Here is a 20,017-nt window from a genome sequence, read left to right as displayed (position 1 = left end):
TGAAAATGCATAATAGTAAAGTTTTTAGATTACATGATTAGATTTGTCTTTACTAGACAGTCTAGTTACCAGCTGGCTTTATCTCGATCTATAGACCATTTTGAGGGATGTAATTAAAAAAGTGGTCCTAACATATTTCCTGTCTTACAGTTATAATTTCCATAGCTTCTGAGAATCCAAAAAAGTCCAAATTTCGATAAATAATTCTATGGCAGGTGTTTTAACATAACAATATCATTGAATTGCTTCTTGTTACAGTTATGAAATAGTTTTACAACAAGCAGGACATTTTTGTGGGCCAATGACATCAACACATTGAAATGGTATTTTTACATGTGCATATAAATGTATAGTATTCCTTACATTTACACAATAAACATTCAGTTTCATATTGGCATTTAGCATAACTTAAATTCCCAAATGCGTGAGATAAGAATTCATTGCTTGCTTAATATTTCTTCATAAAATGCAGTTTGTGCAAAGAGTTATATCTTAGGTAACTTGTTGATTAATTAAACTGGGAATGGCTGAACTCAAATGAGACTGCTATATACAGTAGCTGTTGCATAATTCAGTATGGCATTCAGTTTGAGTCACTGCAGCAGTTTGACCTGCAGTTGATGTTGTCGACAACAAAGATATGGCATCACTTACTTGGAATGATAACAGCAGGTCATAATTCAGAGAAGTCTACTTCTAGATCATTTAGTCACAGAACCTGTGTTTATTTAATTATAACATGGTAAAACTAAGAAATATTGCTGACACTTTACAATAAAGTTTCATTAGTTAAATAGCTAATGCATCTACTAATATAAACAATACATTTATTACAGTATTTATTCAGCTTTGTTGATGTCAGGAAATGAAAATAAAGTCATTCATTGTTAGTTCTTGTTATCTCATAGTGAATTAACTAATGTTAACAGGCACTGAACTTTGCATATTATGTATTACAGTTTTTCTCCATTGGTTTGACTCATTTCTTGAAACAGAAATTACATTCTCAAAATTCTAAGACCATTTGACAAAACAGTGTTACAGTTTAGAACAACACCATAGCTCATATATATAGTTAATTTAAACAGTCAGTGCCCCCAAAATGATTTGTCCCTTTGGCATTATGTAAGCACTGCAAGTCAAAATGTTTAGATGTTTTGTCATTATGGCACAGGACCACTAAAATATCCCTCATGTCCACCTTACAGTCTTAGCCCAGTCCTTCATTGACAATGGTTATTGTACTGTTTTTGTCTCGCTAACAGAATACAATTGTGTATAAAACAAAACAAAACAAAAAAAAAGGATTTTAGGGTAAGAGTAGCCTCCAAGGTTTGACGTCATACAATGCACTTTTTTATTGCAATAATTAACCACACACAAAGTTACTTCCATATATCAAAGCAAAAAGAATAAATATCTGTAATACATTGTAATCAAATGTTCTAAGGATTCACCTACTGTATGGTTTTCATGGTATTTTGGTCTTGACGAATTTTGACAACTGAACAGACTATTGTGCATGTAATAACATGTACAATGAAGTGACGCTGACACATTTTGGAGAGAACAACCATTAGACTGAGAATTAACAATCAGTTTAGATCAACAAGATCTATTCACTTGGAAATTGTGCTAAATGTAGGCTATCTGTACTTAATCATTTGCAAAGATGTACTTTGCAATTTGATGAAATGAATGAGAAATTCAATTCTGTTGTGAACAATTACCAAGTGGTTTGGAGGTTCGTCCATGTTGTATTGAGAATGTAATTTCTGTTTCAAGAAATGAGCCAAACCAATGGAGAAAAACTGTAATAAGTACATATTACATTGAATTAGAATACTATTTTGCTATTTTCCGCTGCGTAAAAACGTGCTGGATAAGTTGGCGGTTTATTCCGCTGTGGTGACCCCGCATTAATAAAGGGACTAAGCCGACAAAAAAATGAATGAAATGAATGAATGATATATATATATGCAGGGGTGACACAGTGGCACAGTGGGTACTGTTGTCACCTCACAGCTAGAAGGTCGCTTGTTCGCGTCCCGGCCAGGCCAGTTGGCATTTCTGTGTGGAGTTTGCATGGTTCTCCAGGTTGGGGGTTGAGCATTGGGCTGATGACCCACCTCATAAAACAAGATGTTACAAAACACCAACATGGTGTGGGTAAATATTAACTTTGATATAAACAGCCCTGAGAGTATGTAAAGAATATATAAGCTGAACATTTTTGAAGTTTAGTCTAGTTTAGCCAATTTAAGTTATCTATACTTAACCCTGTACCGCATGGTGTTGCCATATGGCAACATGATATTTATGTTCATTTCCCTGCCACTGTTTCTTTAAGACCAACATTGAATTGTTTTGTTGATTAGAAAAGACCTTAGAGTAGCCAATGATGTGCTTTGGTTAAGTCACATGACATGCAGTGTTTTTCTGTGGTGCGATTTTAGACAGACTGGTGTTCATTGTGAGTAGTTGCTTAATGCAAATGTAAACCTCAAAAAATCAAATCCAAAAAAGGATCAAATTATTTCAGATCCACAAAAAAATCTGAAACATCACATGATGACATATTCACAACTGAATTTTTTTCTATCCAATAATTTTTTTGTAAATCGATCAATGTGTGTGTTCACTTGTAATTGTAATGTTTACTTGGAATGTGCAATATTGCAATAGGTTAGCTAGCTAGCAAGGTCAGCTGTGAACTTTTAAGTTTTAACATAAACAACATGAATAGTAGAGTAATGTTGAATAGTATGTTAATGACAGTTGCATGATAAATAAAATTTAGTTTTAGTGGCAATACTACTTTTGAATAGATATCAATACAGGGAAAAGTTTATTAGCGAGCACCACCATGTTCTATGGTAAGTGAAAGAAGAAAAGGACAGAACTGAAACTTTCTGCAGATGAAAGTGAGGGTGGGATGGGTTTTAGTGAGCATGAGAATGATGCAGATTGGACATTTGATAAGAGCAGTGATGGAGTCAGTTCAGGTAAGCTCAGAGGCAGATAAGACAGGCGCAGTATAGTATATTATAATATATAAACATTGTTAGCTAGTAGCTCATTCTGATTCATCTGGATATACCAGACTTGTTATTTATTTGTTATAATATTTAATGGAGAAAATATGTATATTTACTGTATGTTGTATACATGATAATACAATATTATGTTTGTTTTCAATAATATTCAGCAAAAAAAGAATGGAATAAATGAAAGCTGTTGTGTTATCAGTTGTTGGAAAGCATGTATAAGGTGTTATTTATTAGTTTAGTGTTAAAGATTATAATACAGCAACAGCAATTAAATCATTTCAAACAACTAAATTATTAATTATAAATAAAGTTCTAAATTTGAAATGTCTACATTAGATCCACTGTTAGACGTTGTTGCCATATGGCAACATTTCATAAAGTTTGCAACACAAAGACATTTTTACAATATTTTTTACAGCACTTTTTACAGCCATTTTAAGAAAAGAAAAATTGTTACTTTTTTAGATCTATCATAATGCATGCAGTAGAGGATTAAACATTTAAGTTATCTGTTATTAAACATTTAAATTAACTCAATGAAGAGACCACATTTGGTCAACTGATTTAATTGAGTTGTCGATTTCCCATTACTCAAACGAACTGAGGGAATAACTTTTCTCATATCATTTGAGTAGTCTCAACTTAGGGTTTATAATATTTTTTCATGTGAGCTTCCATGTTATATAGCAATGTTAAAATTCAAAAGATGAATGGATGGATGGATGGATGGATGGATAGATAGATAGATAGATAGATAGATAGATAGATAGATAGATAGATAGATAGATAGATAGATAGATAGATAGATAGATAGATAGATAGATAGATAGATAGATAGATAGATAGATAGATAGATAGATAGATAGATAGATAGATAGATAGATATGTCATCTAATTGAGTGTATTAGAATTATTCTCCTCGTCCACCTTTGTGAGTCTTTCTCTCCACATGAGAGCAGAGGAGCACCAAGAGGAGGAGGAGGAGGAGGACAGGTGAAATCAGCTGGCTGTGCGGAGCTGCATGTTCGCAGGCCTTTAGGGGGAGTGTTGAGACGCGTGGAGACTGAGACTGGCACCGCGTCTGAGTGAAGGGGGAGAGGCTGGGAAACGACGGGAGCACAAGCAAGGCAGAGCTTCACTGTCTGTGGCCCTCTGTCCCCTCGTCCTCGATGCCTGCAAAAAACACATCGGCCGACCCATAACAAGGACACCGAGCGACCGAAGCACCGCGCGCTCTCTAACCACCGCCGCCGCCGCCGAAGCGCCCGAAACGCATAGATGTCCACGGTGAGTCAGAGCTTTTTTCTTGGGTGATCAGTCATGTTTTATGTACGCCCGCTTACTAATGGACAAACGTTATACAAGCGGCTTGCCTTTTACAAAGGACATTCAGAAGACTCGTGTGCGTGCTTGTGGACGGCTTCAACGCAGCGTTAGCCTTGAGTTTTGACATGGTGAAGAAAAAAATGCAACACCCCTTTCTCTCCATTCACACCAGCGATGTATATATACTCAAGATTGAACCTCTGCGTCTTGGCTGTTATGTTTCCCTAAAGGTCGAACGCTGCCCCAAAAATAATGTGAAATAACAAGCAAAACAACAGCCGGCGGTGTTAATAGATGTCATGCGCGAGTCCTTAAGGATGTCCATCTGATCGGATGTTTGCCTCTATAAAACAAGGCTATGGTGACTGGTGCGTTGGAATGTTTGCACAGTATGATCTCTATAGCATGTCCACCGCAGATATGGGCACGTTCACGGCCTGTGGCGCGCTATAATTCAGCTCTCCGGGTGAAGGACAGGACTGTATAGCCCACACTTGGCGGTCGGGTGTGACATGCTGTGTTGCACAAGTATCCGCACACTGTTACTGTAACAGCCTCGACACGGTCACTGCTGCGAATATGGTACACACACGCACACACACACTCGCAGTCAGTGTTATGTAACGAAACATCTCCAAACGGCCTATGGGAGAAATGCTGCATAGTTCTTCTAGCAAGATGAGCCATCGATGAAGCACTGAAATTATGCAGCATGCATATGTTATGGCGATGGAGAGCAGTCGGTGGTGTGTTTATGTGCGTCAATGCTTGTCTAGCGTAAATACGCGGATTATTATTTTTGTAGGATAAGGCAGCGTGATCTGATTGATGGAGCTTTTTTATTGTGAGAGGAAACCGGGGCTTAGATTAATAACGGTTGTGTTGTTGTGGATGATGCGACGTTGTGATCTCTGTATTTGCATTATGTAACATCAGCGCGCGGCTGTTGAAATGTCGTGCAAACGTCCCGGAGGAATACGGCACGATATAGCCTACGAGAGCCAGCGAGGAGAGGATGCACGGTGGTACAGATACAACCACAGTGTGTGTATTTGTGCAGTGCTTCTCTTAAGTGTGGCCTCTGCTAAAACAATGACTCGAGAGTAGGCTGTGTAGGCTATTGGGCTATGGAAGTTAAAAGGTTAGTTCACTTAAAAATGAAAATTATGTCTTTGTTTGCTATCCCTCATGTCGCTATACAAACCTCTTTTTATTCAGAATACAGTAGAAGTGTTTGTAAGAATGTCTGAAATATTTCTGCTGCTCCATTGAAAGTTTATTTACCACAAACTCTGACGGATCGAAATGTCTATCAAAATAAATCCACATTAAACCCTGCAGGCTGCAGGCACAGGACGTCAACATTTTTTGTCTGGAAATGAAAACTGGGTTGACATCAATGTCCAATCCAAAATCAACCTAAAATTAACGTCTAATCATGTTACACCTTGACGTTGTGTGTGGACGTTATCAGACGTTGAATTTTGGTCACTTTTCAACACAACCTTAAATCAACCAAATATCAACGTAATTTGACATCGGTATTGGACGTCAGACTGACCTTTTCCTTAGACAATGGCTAGACATTTAGTTTTGGCCACCTGATGTCATGACTTAAATCTAACCTAATATTAACGTCTTATGATGTTGTGTGCCTGCTGGGAAGTGCTTTAAACCAAGTCTAAGACACACATTCACTCCGTATAATGAATAGATTTAATTTGGGCTTTTATTATTTACAATAAAATATAGATCAATAAATATATGTCTCGATTTTTGATGTAACCCTTATTACCCGAAGGTGGGAATTGAGATGTTACGTCAAAACAACATTACAGGATTCTTCTAATGTTTTGTTATGACGTTACTCAGAGAGACAGACTAAGGGGAATTCAATTTAATTCATATTTATTTCTATAGCAATTTTTACAATGTAGATTGTGTCAAAGGAGCTTAACATAGAACAGAAGATCAACCATACCTGCTTTACACACAAGAACAAACCTCATCAGAAACTCTAATATGATGGCTTCATTTGTTTTCCAAAGATGAATGAAAGACATGAACGTGAGAAAATTATGACAGAATCTTATTTTGGGGTAAACTATCTCTTTAATTCATACAGAACAGGCCCAACACCATAAAAGTAATAGCACTTTCAGTTGAAGCAATCTAAATAGGATCATTTGTACAATATAAACACTCTATTTGTGGAAAACTTCAAAGTTTTGTCCATGTGGAATCAACATTTACAATGTTTTTTTGCTAGAGCACATTAGCTCCTTTCACACATTCAGACCTTTTCCGGAAAATTACCGGCAATTCTCCAGAAAGGTCTGTATGTATGAAAAGGCCCTTTTTAAAAATACTGGTAAATTTGTTCCGGCTATTTTCCAGAAAGAGAAGATGTAACATTATTAGTAATCTGCCGGAATGCTGTTCTGTGTGAATGCTGAAGGAAAATTGCCAGAAAGAGCGTGTTCATAATTAGAACCCGATAACGTGAGACAACTACTCCAACCAATCAGAACATTCAGACACATTCACCTCTGCGCTGTTTATGAAAATAAAAGCCGGATTTTCCAAATATTTACCGGTATCACTGTGTGAAAGGGGGTAATGTTGTTCTTCAATTAATTCATGTTAGTTAATCCACAGAAAAAAAAACAACAGTTTGTTTTGGTAATCTTCAATCAAAGTCTGACCCTTTGCTTCTACATTTGAAGTGGTGGTCCTTCACTGATGATCAGTTTTACAGTTTCATCAACAATACCCTTAACAACGCCCCTTAACCGTTAGTTTGCTATTAGGGAATTGGAAGTACATCAACATGCTGAAATAAAACTTCTGGTTCTCAAAGACTTTAATGACCTGTTTTTGCACCTATGACTAAAGCAGCCAATCAAAAACATCTGTTGATCTCTTGAGCATGACCAATCAGAGATGTTTATAGGGATGATGCACCAAAATATTAAAATATGTTGTTTCTTTCCATCACGCAATGTGACTATTGTTTCTCCAGTAAAATGAACAAAGATTTAATTAGAAACTGTGGCCCTTAGTGATTCATACAATGGGTGAACCTACTGGCACTTTCAGATTCAAAAACATATTTACAGGAAACACTAAATAAGTATGTGGCTCCTGGTGATACATTGAAGTACAATGAAGTGAAATGATTGTTTAAGAAAGTGAACAACAGTAATCAACGGACGTAATTCATTTTAGTGACGGCTCGTAAGTAATTACAAAGGGAGTTACAATAGGCTGCAATGCTTGACATGTGATAACCATAACAATGGAGAGGACAAAAATATATCACATGTCAGTATATATAAAGCTAGAGCACCTGCGCTAACTCCAGAACCACCCTCAGTCATTTACTTCTCCAACAGGGGCTATATTAGTGTGTTATGGCATCCAAATGAGCCATGCTGAGTTTGTGAGGGAATCCCTTGTTGAACAACATACTAGAATGCAACACACCTACTGCATTTACAATGTCTTACTATATATGGCATCAATAATGTGAGAAGTATGCGATTCTGAATTTAGCAGTTGTTTCGAGTTGGATCTTGTAAATGAACTAGTTCACAGACGGATTTATTCATATACTGGGCTAAATTACTTCAAAATGGATATTGAAAGTGCTAGAAAAAATCATGCTAGGTGTTAAGGTCTAATATACTTTAAGCAAAGTTCTCTGTTTGATGGCAAAAAGTTTGAAAAGGCTGAGTGACGGTATACTGTTTCCGAACATTCGGACACTCCTGCACTGCAGTAGGCCTGTACGATATCGGAGAAAACTGACATTACAAATTTAGTTTTTCTACGATATATATATTGCAATATTAATGCCATTGTATTTAAATAACTCCATTAGGAAAGAATTCATAATTTTACATTTGTGATAATTGTGTAGGGAGTGTGTATATTCTAAAATACATTCATTCATTTTCTTGTCGGCTTAGTCCCTATATTAATCTGAGGTCGCCACAGCGGAATGAACCGCCAACCTATCTAGCACGTTTTTACGCAGCGGATACCCTTCCAGCCACAATCCATCTCTGGGAAATATACAAGCATAAATAAATACGATATAATAAAATGTGCATGATTTAAACATTGCTATCCTGGATATTCTAACAGTATTGAGGTCAAATGTAAAATAACAATGTAATGTAATCAAAATATTTAATCGGGGGTAAAATAGCACTGTATAGCAGGGGTGTCAAACTCATTTTAGCTCACAGGGCCACATGGAGGAAAATCTGATCCCAAGGGGGCCGGACCGGTAAAATCATGGTAAATATAACTTAAAAACAAAACCTTCAGATTGTTTTCTTTTATTAAAAAATGTAATGTCATTTTTAAACTTCATCCCGCGGGCCAGATTAAACCTGTTTGTTGGCCTTATCCAGCCCGCGGGCCGTACGTTTGACACCCTTGCTGTATAGTCTTCATTATAATAAGAAATCCAATTCATCTTAGTTAAAGTTTTATAATCTATTGTGCTCAAATGGTTTAACTACCTTGAAATCGTAAGGTCACATGCCTTTCGAAAATAGTTGCATTCGCTGTAGGCATGGGCCGGTATAAGATTGTGATGGTATGATAACTTTGGATATAAATATCATGGTATGGTGATTACTGCTCTAAATATATATTCTTTTTAAATGTTTGGGTAAAAAACAAAAACTTTTTCTTTCTATTTGAAAACAATATATTTTATTTTGAGAAACATTTCAAATATTTTGGAGCACTAAACAGGTCAGTCTAAATAATTACTTATGAATAAAGTCTAAAGTCTAAACAAAGACTTCTGCTGTCTTCATTAGTTTCAAAAACACTGATTTTGTTTTTACAATTTAAAAGCATCTTTGGAGATCTTTTCTGCTAGAGATACAGTGTCCTAAAAAAACTAACAAAAAAATTTATTAAAAAATGTTACACATACCTTAGGAACAGCGCTATACCCAGAAAATGGTTATCATCCCATGCCTAATTCGCTGTAGTAGGGTTAAACTTTGCTTGTGTTCTGAACTGTTTCCTGATTAATTATAATGACAAGTCAAAACTGCAGATTCTGCGATGTGACTCATATTCGCACATTGCGATATCGATGCTGGAACGATACATTGTACAGCCCTTGTAGGCAGGCTTGTAAATGTCATGATGCTTGTGTGCACCCCTAAATCTGCTAGTCAACCCTCAAATGTATTCAATGTCAACTTGGTGTTGATGTTTTGGATGTTGTTCTCCTGTCTGACAGTAAAATGACAAACTAATTGGGGGAAAAATTGCTCGTCAATGAAGGCATAATCATCACAGACCGTGTTTTAGTAGAAAGGCTTTTAGTAGAAAGCCTGCAATCAAAAAATATTTTTAAGTCTTCTTGTTTAAACTACTTATTTAATATAAATTGAAACAACACAATTGTTAATTTGTTTTGGGGAAAGCTTAATTGTTTTATGTTTAATCCACTTATAATTGTAAAAGCTATGAAATTATCTTAATCAATTTGTTTTGAGACAACATGAAGAAATTGTGTGAACCCTGCTTTTGTACAGTGTGTGGGAAAAAACTAACCAGCCATATTGCAGAATGTTATTAACAGTGATCCTAAAACAATTGTTGTTATAATGAGAAAAACACAAGCTTCACATGTTGTGATGCATTAAAATCACATGTGTACTAAATGTGAAACATGGTTTTTGTAACATCTTCATGTCAAACCCATTTTAGCTATTTTAAGCATTCCAAATTTCATGTTTCATGTGTAAATTTAAAGGGATAGTTCACCCAAAAATGAAACTTGCTTCATCTTCCTCATGTGGTTTGAAAACCTGTTTGAATTTCTTTCTTCTGTTAAACACAAAATAAGATATTTTGAAGAATGCCGGTTGCACCATTGACTTTCATAGTAAGGCAAAATTATAAGGTGTATTATGGAATATCTTAAATTGACCAGTAGCGTTTTTTTTCAATCCCTTATATTTATATTTTGTGCATGTAGCCTACTCGTGCATGATTTTAATGTGTATTGTTTAAACTGCTTAATTAAAATGAGCTGAAACAACACAATTCTTGAGATTTCAGTGAGACAACTTATTTTTTTATGTTCAATCCATATAAATTTGTTAAAAGTGTTAGGTTAACTTAATCGATTTGTGTTCGGACAAGATGAGTAAGTTGTGTGGAACCCTGCATTTTTTACAGTGTAGTGTAATGGCGACACACCATCTTTACCAGACTCTGACAAACTCCGCCTCTGCTTTTATCCCACCCTGAATTCCCAGCTGGCTCGCTTTGGCCCAAGGTATTTAGCGGGCAAAAAAAGGTGGGCCAGTGGCCCAGAGGAAGCCCTGTTTTGCTCCGACTAGGCCCCGGAAGTATCTGTGGAAATGCAACTGGCCCTGGCTCGCTTTAGGCGTGACAGTGGAAAAGCGGCTAATGGGTGCCAACAATCAGCATTTTATAAGACATCTTCTTTTGTGGTTTTGTTCAGAAGAAAGAAACTCGCACAAGTTTGGAACAAGTAAGGGACATTCTACCAGAAACGTACATGATCTGTCCTTGAAATAAAAACATAAATACAGTGAATAAGTAAGTATTTAGAATACTTATTAAGAAGTTTTTCATCCCAATAAATGTCTAAAATGGACTGAACGTTGATTTCTGTGGGTTGTTCTGTTAAGGAACATGTCATTCATTTGGTTCTCAGATTTTTTCTGTAATAAAAACACTTTAGAAATGTACAAACCCTGTTATTGTCCTTGTTCTCAGCCCAACTGAACCTACAGCTTTAATAGTTTTGTTATGCTAAAAACTTAAAATTATAAATAAATTTTACAAAGAAATAATATTTTACAATTGTCCCCATGTTTCTGCCAGATGTTTGCATTAAATTTAACATAAAATGTGTGGTATAACTCTGTGGAAATGACTTCATTTGACGTAGAGGAAAAGCTGACAGTGATCAAGGATGCATTCTATCATTGATTTGTATGATTTCATGCTTGTTTTTGTATGATTTTTTTGAGGAGGACAAGCTTAAAGGTCAGGCCCTGTCACATTATGTAGAGAAAATGTACGTTTGTGGTTGAATGTCACGTAAAGGGTGAGTAAATGAAGAATTTTAGGTGAAATATCCCTGACTCAAAAAATAATGTTTGCTGTTTGTTTAAACTACATATTTAAAATGAGCTGAAACAACACATTTCTTGTTTTTTGGGGGGGAAACTTAAGTGGTTTGTGCTCAGTCCAATTAAATAAGTGTGTAAAAACTTAATTTCTTTGTGTTGTCCAAACACTAATCGATTGTGTGGAACCCAGCATTTTTTTCTAATGCTTTAAGATGTAATGATTAAGTGCATGAACAGTGGCTGTTTCAAGTGACTTTAATATTTTAACCTAGAAGAACCCTTACTGATTTTTCCTACGTACGAAATACTGTACGTCCCGGGAGGTACGTATTTGTGGAATTTTTGTTTTCGCAAATCCGTGAAAGGCCGCTGTGTGCGCTTTTTCCCATCTCAAACGTCTCTCGCAAGCACCGTTCACGCCTGCACTGTCCTCGGGTTAACCCACCAAGGCCGCTGTCGAGTAACTGACTGAATGACTGACTGGGTGATTAGCCGACCCATCCTCCTTCTCCTTCCCTAAACCCAACCAGTTTTACCAATTAACCCGCCCACACGCTTACTTCCCTAAACCCAAACAACGATTTACAAAAGCCGTCCAGAAAGAGAAAAGCTCTCATCTGATTTTTACTATGTTTTCAGATTTCACCACATTCTCACCCTGTTATGAACTCGTTCCCCTTTATTTCTTGGATTCTGTATTGGCTTACCTGATTTCTGGAACCACTCTTCCCCGGACTCGAACCCGGTCGTCATCGTGGTCAGCTCCTCACTGCGTCTCAACTCCGCCAACATACACAACGAGCTAACTGGACAAACTGGTTGCAGACTACGTTTTTAGAATGAGCTTGGGCGGTTTATTTTACAATTGAAAAAAAAAATCTGTTTATTTGCTTTTACATAACATATTTCAAAGCCCCATAACTGTGTCAATTACATTTTACAACAGCTCTTTCGAAACTTCAAAATTTGATCTTTTTTGGTATATGGTTGTTTGTGTATTTTTTTCTACAACTCGAAAATGAGTGAACTAAATAAATATGAGTAACTACTTCACCCTGGAGGTCATCATGTTAAACATGCACATAACATTGCAAAAATGGGACACATTGTGTCATTTTTTCCAGTACGCATGATTTTCTGTCATTTGTTTCACACCTATGCGCAGATAGATTCCAATCAGTATTTCCAGTTCTTTAAGAGATTCCAGATTGTTGCACACTGTACACATTTGTTAACGCAAACATTTCTGCTGTGTGTGAAGATTGTCTGGAGGTGTTACAAACTCAACCGTAAAGACCTATAAGCTGGAACAAACATACATTTATTTGTCCTGTTAATATGTCTTGATTTAAAGAAGAACCAGTCATTTTATGAGAAGATATGGAAGAATGAATCAAAGAGAGGATTTTTCCATAAATCATCAAAATGTCCAGTACAAGTGAATATGTACAGGTCTAAAACAAACAGTGACAGGTCCCTGTTTGTCCATCAATACCTTTCAACATAACCAGCTAGTCTTGTAGTTACACATACGTAAGACAAATATCTCTTATTTGCTGGTTTGTGTACAAATATTATATTTATATTTATTTGTTTAAATATATTTATTTGTTGATACCCGCCAGGACTGACTGATTGACGGCCGGATTATCCGTTTAAGATGATCACGTCTTACCTCTGATAATCTGTGATTGTCTGATTAGACTGGATATACCAGGACTACTGCTTTTGGATTAAACAAGCAATTATCAGAGATTGGAAGAGGCTTCATTGCTATTTTAACAGTGCTTGGAATTCTGTATAATACACAACAAGTTTTTGGATGGTTAGGCAATGGAGATTCGTGCAAAGTCATAAAACTGTGTTAACCAGAGATATTAGACTGCTGATTGCCAGTCGTTTGACCAATGCAAATAGAGTAATCCAGAGAACACTGTGATGATCTCTTTAAGCTGTTAATATGCAGAGTCAATAAAGCGGTAATTGCAGGGTTGTTATTAACATATGCAGAGGACAAAATACTTTTATACTACATTAAAATACTACATTAATTTAAAAGCAAAATACTTATAAAATAGACAATACAAACTAGGGATGCACGATATTGGAAAAAAGCGTTATTCACTGTAAAAAAAATGACACAATTCCTTCATGTTGTCCCAACAAACATCTACCAAGTTAACTTATTTGTTTTAAGTGGACTAAACATAAAACAATTAAGTTGTCCCCCTCAAAAAACTGAAGAGTTGTGTTGATTCAATCGTTATTGTTCCAAAGCAGCTTCACAAAAGGTGGACATCATCACATTACAGCAAAATTAAAAAAAGTTAAGGACTTGTGTATAGAGTTGGCAGTACATAAACAAAGTAAACTGCAGTGATACAGTAAAGGGCTCTATTTTAACAATCTAGGCTCAAAGTCTAAAGTGCATGGCGTAAAAGCATTAAGGGCACGTTCAACGCCACTTTTGCTATTTTAAGGATGGAAAAATACAGTTTGTACCATGGCACATGGTCCAACAGGGTTCTTATTCTCTTAATGAGTTATGAGTGTGTTTTGAGCATTAAACCACTTTATTCAGTCGCTATTTTACATGGCGACTTTGTAAGTGGAAAAACGAAACGCATCAGTGAGAAAACAGTTAAACAAATCATCTGCAGCATGAAAATAAAGAGCCTCCTCAATTCGGCCTCTTCACTTTCTCTTTACTTACTTTTACTCTTTACTCCTTTACTTTCATGGATAAGGAAATGATGTTGTACGTACTCCACTGAAGACATTCATTAGACTACATATTTAATTTAGTTTGTTAAGTGCAAAGATTTGTTTTTAAACTATTTCTAAATTCAGGTCTGATTCCCACCAAATGAATAAATTAACAAAAATAAAGAGTTAAAATATGTCTTATTCTTTTGCCCAATATAGTGACACATACGTCTCCGACCGTTGTCTGATGTTTTGACTCTTCTCCGCTTTCACTTCCATCATTACAAAATGGCCAAGAAGGATAGGATTAAATGTGAAAAATTGATCTAGCAATTGCTTTAAAATGGTTCAGTCTGATTTGCGAGAGGATTACAAATTAATATATTATTTTAAAATGATTGATTGCTAAGATCTAACTTAATCAATTAAAAAATGGTTGCTGAATTTGGACTTGCTTGCATGCTAGCATATATTTGTACTATTACTGTCAGAGAAGGATATAGTAAAGGTACCGCATTCCACAAGGGATTCACTCACAAAAAAAAGAACATTTAAAGCTCAGAAATATCCTTAAATGGCAAGAAGAGCAGGGTAATAAATGTGAAACTTACATCTCCTGTCAGGGCTCAGAATTTAATTGAAAACAAAAACAATTCAAAACTCAAAAACTTACATTGATAAATAGTTTCTTCACTAAAAAAATGTGCTTATCATCTAGAAACTCTGAATCTACGTGAAGTTCAGTATTACTGCACTCAAGTATAAGGGCTTATACTTTGCCATTATTGCTTAGGTAACACAAAAATTCTACATGTCCTTTGATTAAATGCATTGCTGCGATATACATATATGAACCTACCAGCATTTTCATGTTGATTTTTGGAATATATGACTTATTGGTAGAGGAGAAATCAATGGTTAATAGAAACTCCATCATTCGGCAGTCTTCATGTTTTACAGAAATCTGTAATGGCAACCAGCATACTGAGTCATTACTTTAATCGATTCCTCCAACTGCTGAATCATTCAACAATGAATGAGTCATTGAATCATTGACTCAACTGATTTGATTAAAACACTAAATCATTTAGGAAAGAAAAAAACACAGAGAAACAGGACCTCTGCTGTGATCATTTCTTTCTTGAGAAGTGTTTCCAGAGCAGATGTTACCTACTTGTTAATTGAACATTTGTATAAAATTAGTGTCAGAATTGTATAAATATTCAAGCTGTGCGAGTCTCAGATGGTGCAACCCTCTTACTGTCAATAAGTTATCCTTTATAAATCAGCATTAACCAGGCCCCCCTAGTTTCTCGTGATTCTGCGATCACTGAATCCAGTGCAAAATCCACAAAAAGTCGCAAATTTTGTATATAAATGCAAAATAATCACAAAAAATGTAAATAATCTCATAAAACATGAACTACTAAGCCATATAATCAAATTAATTTGAGTTTGCAATTAATTGTTTTACATGACTTATAGACTTTGCATACCCATCGCACATGATGTCTTTAAGTTTCTCTCGAAAAATGACGTCTCAACTGCGCCCTTACAATCATTACATTACATAAAAAGGCGGAATTGTTTTGCAGCCTGTGCAGTAAACAGACGTGGATGAAGCGCGAGTAATTTACATGTGAAGTCAATGCAAAGATGCGATTAGACATCCTGTGGCGCAAATCGGGTGTTTTGTGCGTGCCTCAGACTGCAAAAGAAAGTGGGAAACATCTAACAAATGGAGCATTGGAACAGACAGAAAAGCAAGCAGCTTACTATGATGGAGATTGGTTCAAGGATGACTGCCGCTGGACATGAACAAATTGAAGGACATTATTTTTGCTTTATGTATGGCTGGTGTTTCATTGTGTTTCATTTAACTCTTTAACTCTCCCTACCATTGACGAGTTATACAGCAATCCCTGTTTTAGGTGTATTACAGTAGGGAAGCCCTAAGTGAGGTACATGATGTCAGATGCTCCGGGGAGCAAAATCTGAAAGAAATTTAGTACAATTTGCTCATCACCCAATGACAGTTGAGGTTAGGGGTAGCGTTGGGTGCCACGCCTCCGTACAAATTCATACGAATTAGCCACTACACTGACAAAACGTAAAATATTAACGTTTTCTTGTTAGATCAGGCTGGATTTGTGTCATTGTACAGTTGAAGTCAGAATTATTAGCCCCCCTGAATTATTAGCGCCCCTGTTTATTTTTTTCCCCAATTTCTGTTTAATGGAGGGAAGATTGTTTCAGCACATTTCTAAGCATAATAGTTTTAAAAACTTATTTCTAATAACTGATTTATTTTATCTTTGCCATGATGACAGTAAATAATATTTTACTAGATATTTTTCAAGACATTTAAGGGCTTAACTAGGTTAATTAGGTTAACTAGGCAGGTTAGGGTAATTAGGCAAGTTATTCTATATCAATGGTTTGTTCTGTAGACTGTCGGACAAAAAATAGCTTTAAGGGGCTAATAATTTTATCCCAAAAATGTTTTTTTAAAAATTAAAAAATGCTTTTATTCTTGCCGAAATAAAACAAATAAGACTTTCTCCAGAAGAAAAAATATTATCAGACATACTGTGAAAATTGCCTAGCTCTGTTAAAAATCATTTGGGAAATTTTTAAAAAAGAAAAAAAAATCTAAAGGGGGCTAATAATTCTGACTTCAACTGTATATATTTTTTTAGATTTATATTTTTTTATTGCAAAATTGTTTGCAAATTTCGGGTAATTACCACCACAAAATAATTTTTATCGTGACATCACAAAAAAATCTTGAAAAACTAAGGGGTCTGATTAACATTGAATGTAAAACAATCAGAGTCACTCTTGACTAAATTTCAGTGCTTGCCTAGTTTTCTTACTTGTCTGGTCAAAATAAATAAATAAATACTTAACCATTATGTCAAATCCGGAATGTTATTAAAAGGGTTTTCATCTTAAATAGCAGTGAATTTGCAAAAAAAAGGGAAAGAAAGAGTCCCATAATGTGCATTAGATGGATTTCCATCAAGTTGTTAGAGTGGCTAACTGTAGTATTGGTAACCTAGTAACCAACAGTAAACAAGGTTAGCACAATGGAGGTTTTTGCTAAAAGGGATACAGCCGCAGACAAAAGTTAATGAGAATTGTTTATATATTATTTATAAATTTACACAATGTATTTTATTAAAGTATATCCCTACCCCAACTCTAAACCCAACCCTCACATTATTGTAAATATATGAATTATTGTTGTACAGTGTCACAAAAATTATACTATATTGATGTGAGTATCCGCAGCTGTATCCTATCTAGACTTTACCCATAATGGAGCTCATGGTCATGTGGTTGTAATATTCGCTAGGTCAGAGTTTATTCATCAAATAATTTTCCTTCTCTAATTATTCACATTAACCCTTTCACACACAAGTCCAAAACCACCTCAAATGAACATAAAACATTTTATTCGAAATTTGCTATGTCCATCACTCGTTCAAAATGTGCATTAACACATGGTGATGGAAGCTTAGCTACTGTTTTGCATCTCCTTACTTGCTTAAGAATTTAACTTGCATATTTATGTTAATCATTACTGATAAGGAAGTAAAGTGTGTTGATTTAAGAGCTGGTGGTAGTCAATTAGAATGAGAGTGACAGTTTAGGGAAATATACCTGGTGCTTTCCATATTGTTGCGCTTGTTTTATTACTCAGTTTATGTGCACTGTAATTTTAGCCTGTTAAATACTCAACTATGTGAAAATTTTAAGTAGGTGTAATAACCAACTACTATGTATTACAGGCTGGAAAATGACCAGCCAAATCCAGCTAAAACCAGCTTGACCAGCCTGGATTAAGCTGGACATAGCTGGTTTTGGCTGGACTCCCAGCTTGGCTAGGCTGGTCAAGCTGGTTTTAGCTGGTCATCTCCCAGCCTGACCAGCTAAGACCAGGCTGGAAATGGATGGAAACCAACCGGAAAGTGGCCAAAACCCCTCTAAAACCAGGCTGGTCGACCAGCTAAAACCAGCCTAGGCTGGTTTAGGCTGGATTTTTTAGCAGGGTAATTAAACAAATGGATGCTGAAGAAGAAAAATACTACTTAAATCTTCTGCTAAAAAGAAAATATGTAATATTGTTCAGATTGTGTTATTGGGTTTGATCATCTGACATTTTGCCTCTATTTTGGATTTACTCTCAACAGATCCAGATGTTATGAAGATACAGTTGAAGAATCCGCATCAAACCATCAGAGCCATCAGGCTAGTTTACAGTAACTGAACCAAACTGGACTCCCTGATCAGTCACTTGTCTGAAGTCTACATTTTTGCTTTCACTCATCCACTGCTCTAAATGAGTGTCTCAGACGGCAAGATCAGGGCTGGGGTGCAGACCAGAACCCACACAGGTGAACACGTAATACATTACATCCACACATTCTGCCATGTGTCAATGCAGTTTGTTTTGTCCGTTGATTTATTACATTGTACATGCAAAATGTACGTTTTTTATGGATTCTTAAAAATAGTTTATATGTTTTCTGAGTGCTTACCAAAGCTTCATTTGATCAAAATACAGCAAACACTGTATTATTGTGAAATTGTATTCAAACTTAGTAGAGTTATATTTTTGTTTCAATATTTAGCACAAATATTTAAATCAATGGTCTCAGACTCAGTTCCTGTAGGGCCGCAGCTCTGCATAGTTTAGCTCTAATCACCTCCAACCTGTTTTTTTAAAATCAGGATTAAGCAGCTTTACAGAAAAGGTTCTTACTCAAAGGCTACTTGTAGTTAAATTTTAGTTACTTAATGGTTACGTTTTAGTTACATTTTAAAAATGGATTCATGTCATTCATATTAAACCGATGGGCTCTATTTTAATGATTCAAGTCTAAAGCGCATGGCGCAAAAGCATTAACGGTGTGTCCAAATCGACTTTTACTATTTTAAGGACAGAAAAGTACAGGGTTACAGGGTCTTACAGGGTTGTGCTTATTCTCTTAATAAGGTATGGGTGTGGTTTGAGCATAAAACCAATCAGAACCTCATCTCCCATTTCCTTTAAGATTTAGTTGCATCGTTCTATGGTGCATTTGCTCTTTACATGGCGGACGTTGTAAGTGAAAAAACTAAATGCTTTACTAGCTAGAAAACAGTTAAACAGATCATTTGCTGCACAATTATAAAGAATGAGCCTCCTCCATTCGACCTCTGCTTTATCTTTACTTTACTTTTACTCTTTAATTTACTCCTTCACTTTCATAGATAAGGAAACAGTGTTGTACACACTCCACTAAAGACATCCGTTTGCCTACACATTTAATTTAGTTTCAAGATTATTTCTAAATTCAGTTCTAATTTTCAGCAAATGAATAAATGAATTATAGCAAAGTGTGGTCAAAAAACCTTTATATCCAAACACACGTCCTATTTTTATGCCTCATATGGTGATGTATATGTCTCCAGGTGGACAAATCTAAAACTTGTTTTTATTAAAACGTATATAAATATGCATAAAATAAATAATACTGCTTATAATAATAACAATTTTAATAAAAATTCTAATTGTAATGAATAAACTAAAAAAAGCCCCCTGGACATGAACAAGGCATGCAGGTAGTGATTTTTATATCCATGATGTAAATAATATTTTTTGTTACATTTTAAACCTTTATTGTATTTCATATGTAAAGATATTTGGGTATTGATGTACATCCTGTGTGTTTTAAGCAATGTGTAAGTGTTTGAACCTGCATAGGCATATAATTAAGGCGCTCTTCAGACCAGCATTTCAAT

The 20,017-nt window shown here is 35.6% G+C and overlaps 1 protein-coding gene across 1 annotated transcript in view; it reads left to right on the top strand.

The window, feature by feature from the left end:
• Positions 1 to 4,115: 4,115 nt before the first annotated feature.
• adcy6a (adenylate cyclase 6a) overlaps positions 4,116 to 20,017 on the top strand; it is a 133,830-nt gene continuing 117,928 nt past the window's right edge. Inside the window, exons 1-2 of the mRNA XM_017353730.4 lie at positions 4,116 to 4,337; positions 18,424 to 18,627. The gene's annotated coding sequence lies outside the window, so the exon portion shown is untranslated. The remainder of the gene's footprint in view (positions 4,338 to 18,423; positions 18,628 to 20,017) is intronic.

Source organism: Danio rerio, chromosome 23, assembly GCF_049306965.1.
Source record: "Danio rerio strain Tuebingen ecotype United States chromosome 23, GRCz12tu, whole genome shotgun sequence".
In the NCBI taxonomy this organism is placed as follows: domain Eukaryota; kingdom Metazoa; phylum Chordata; class Actinopteri; order Cypriniformes; family Danionidae; genus Danio; species Danio rerio.
This window is presented reverse-complemented; position numbering and strand designations above follow the sequence as displayed.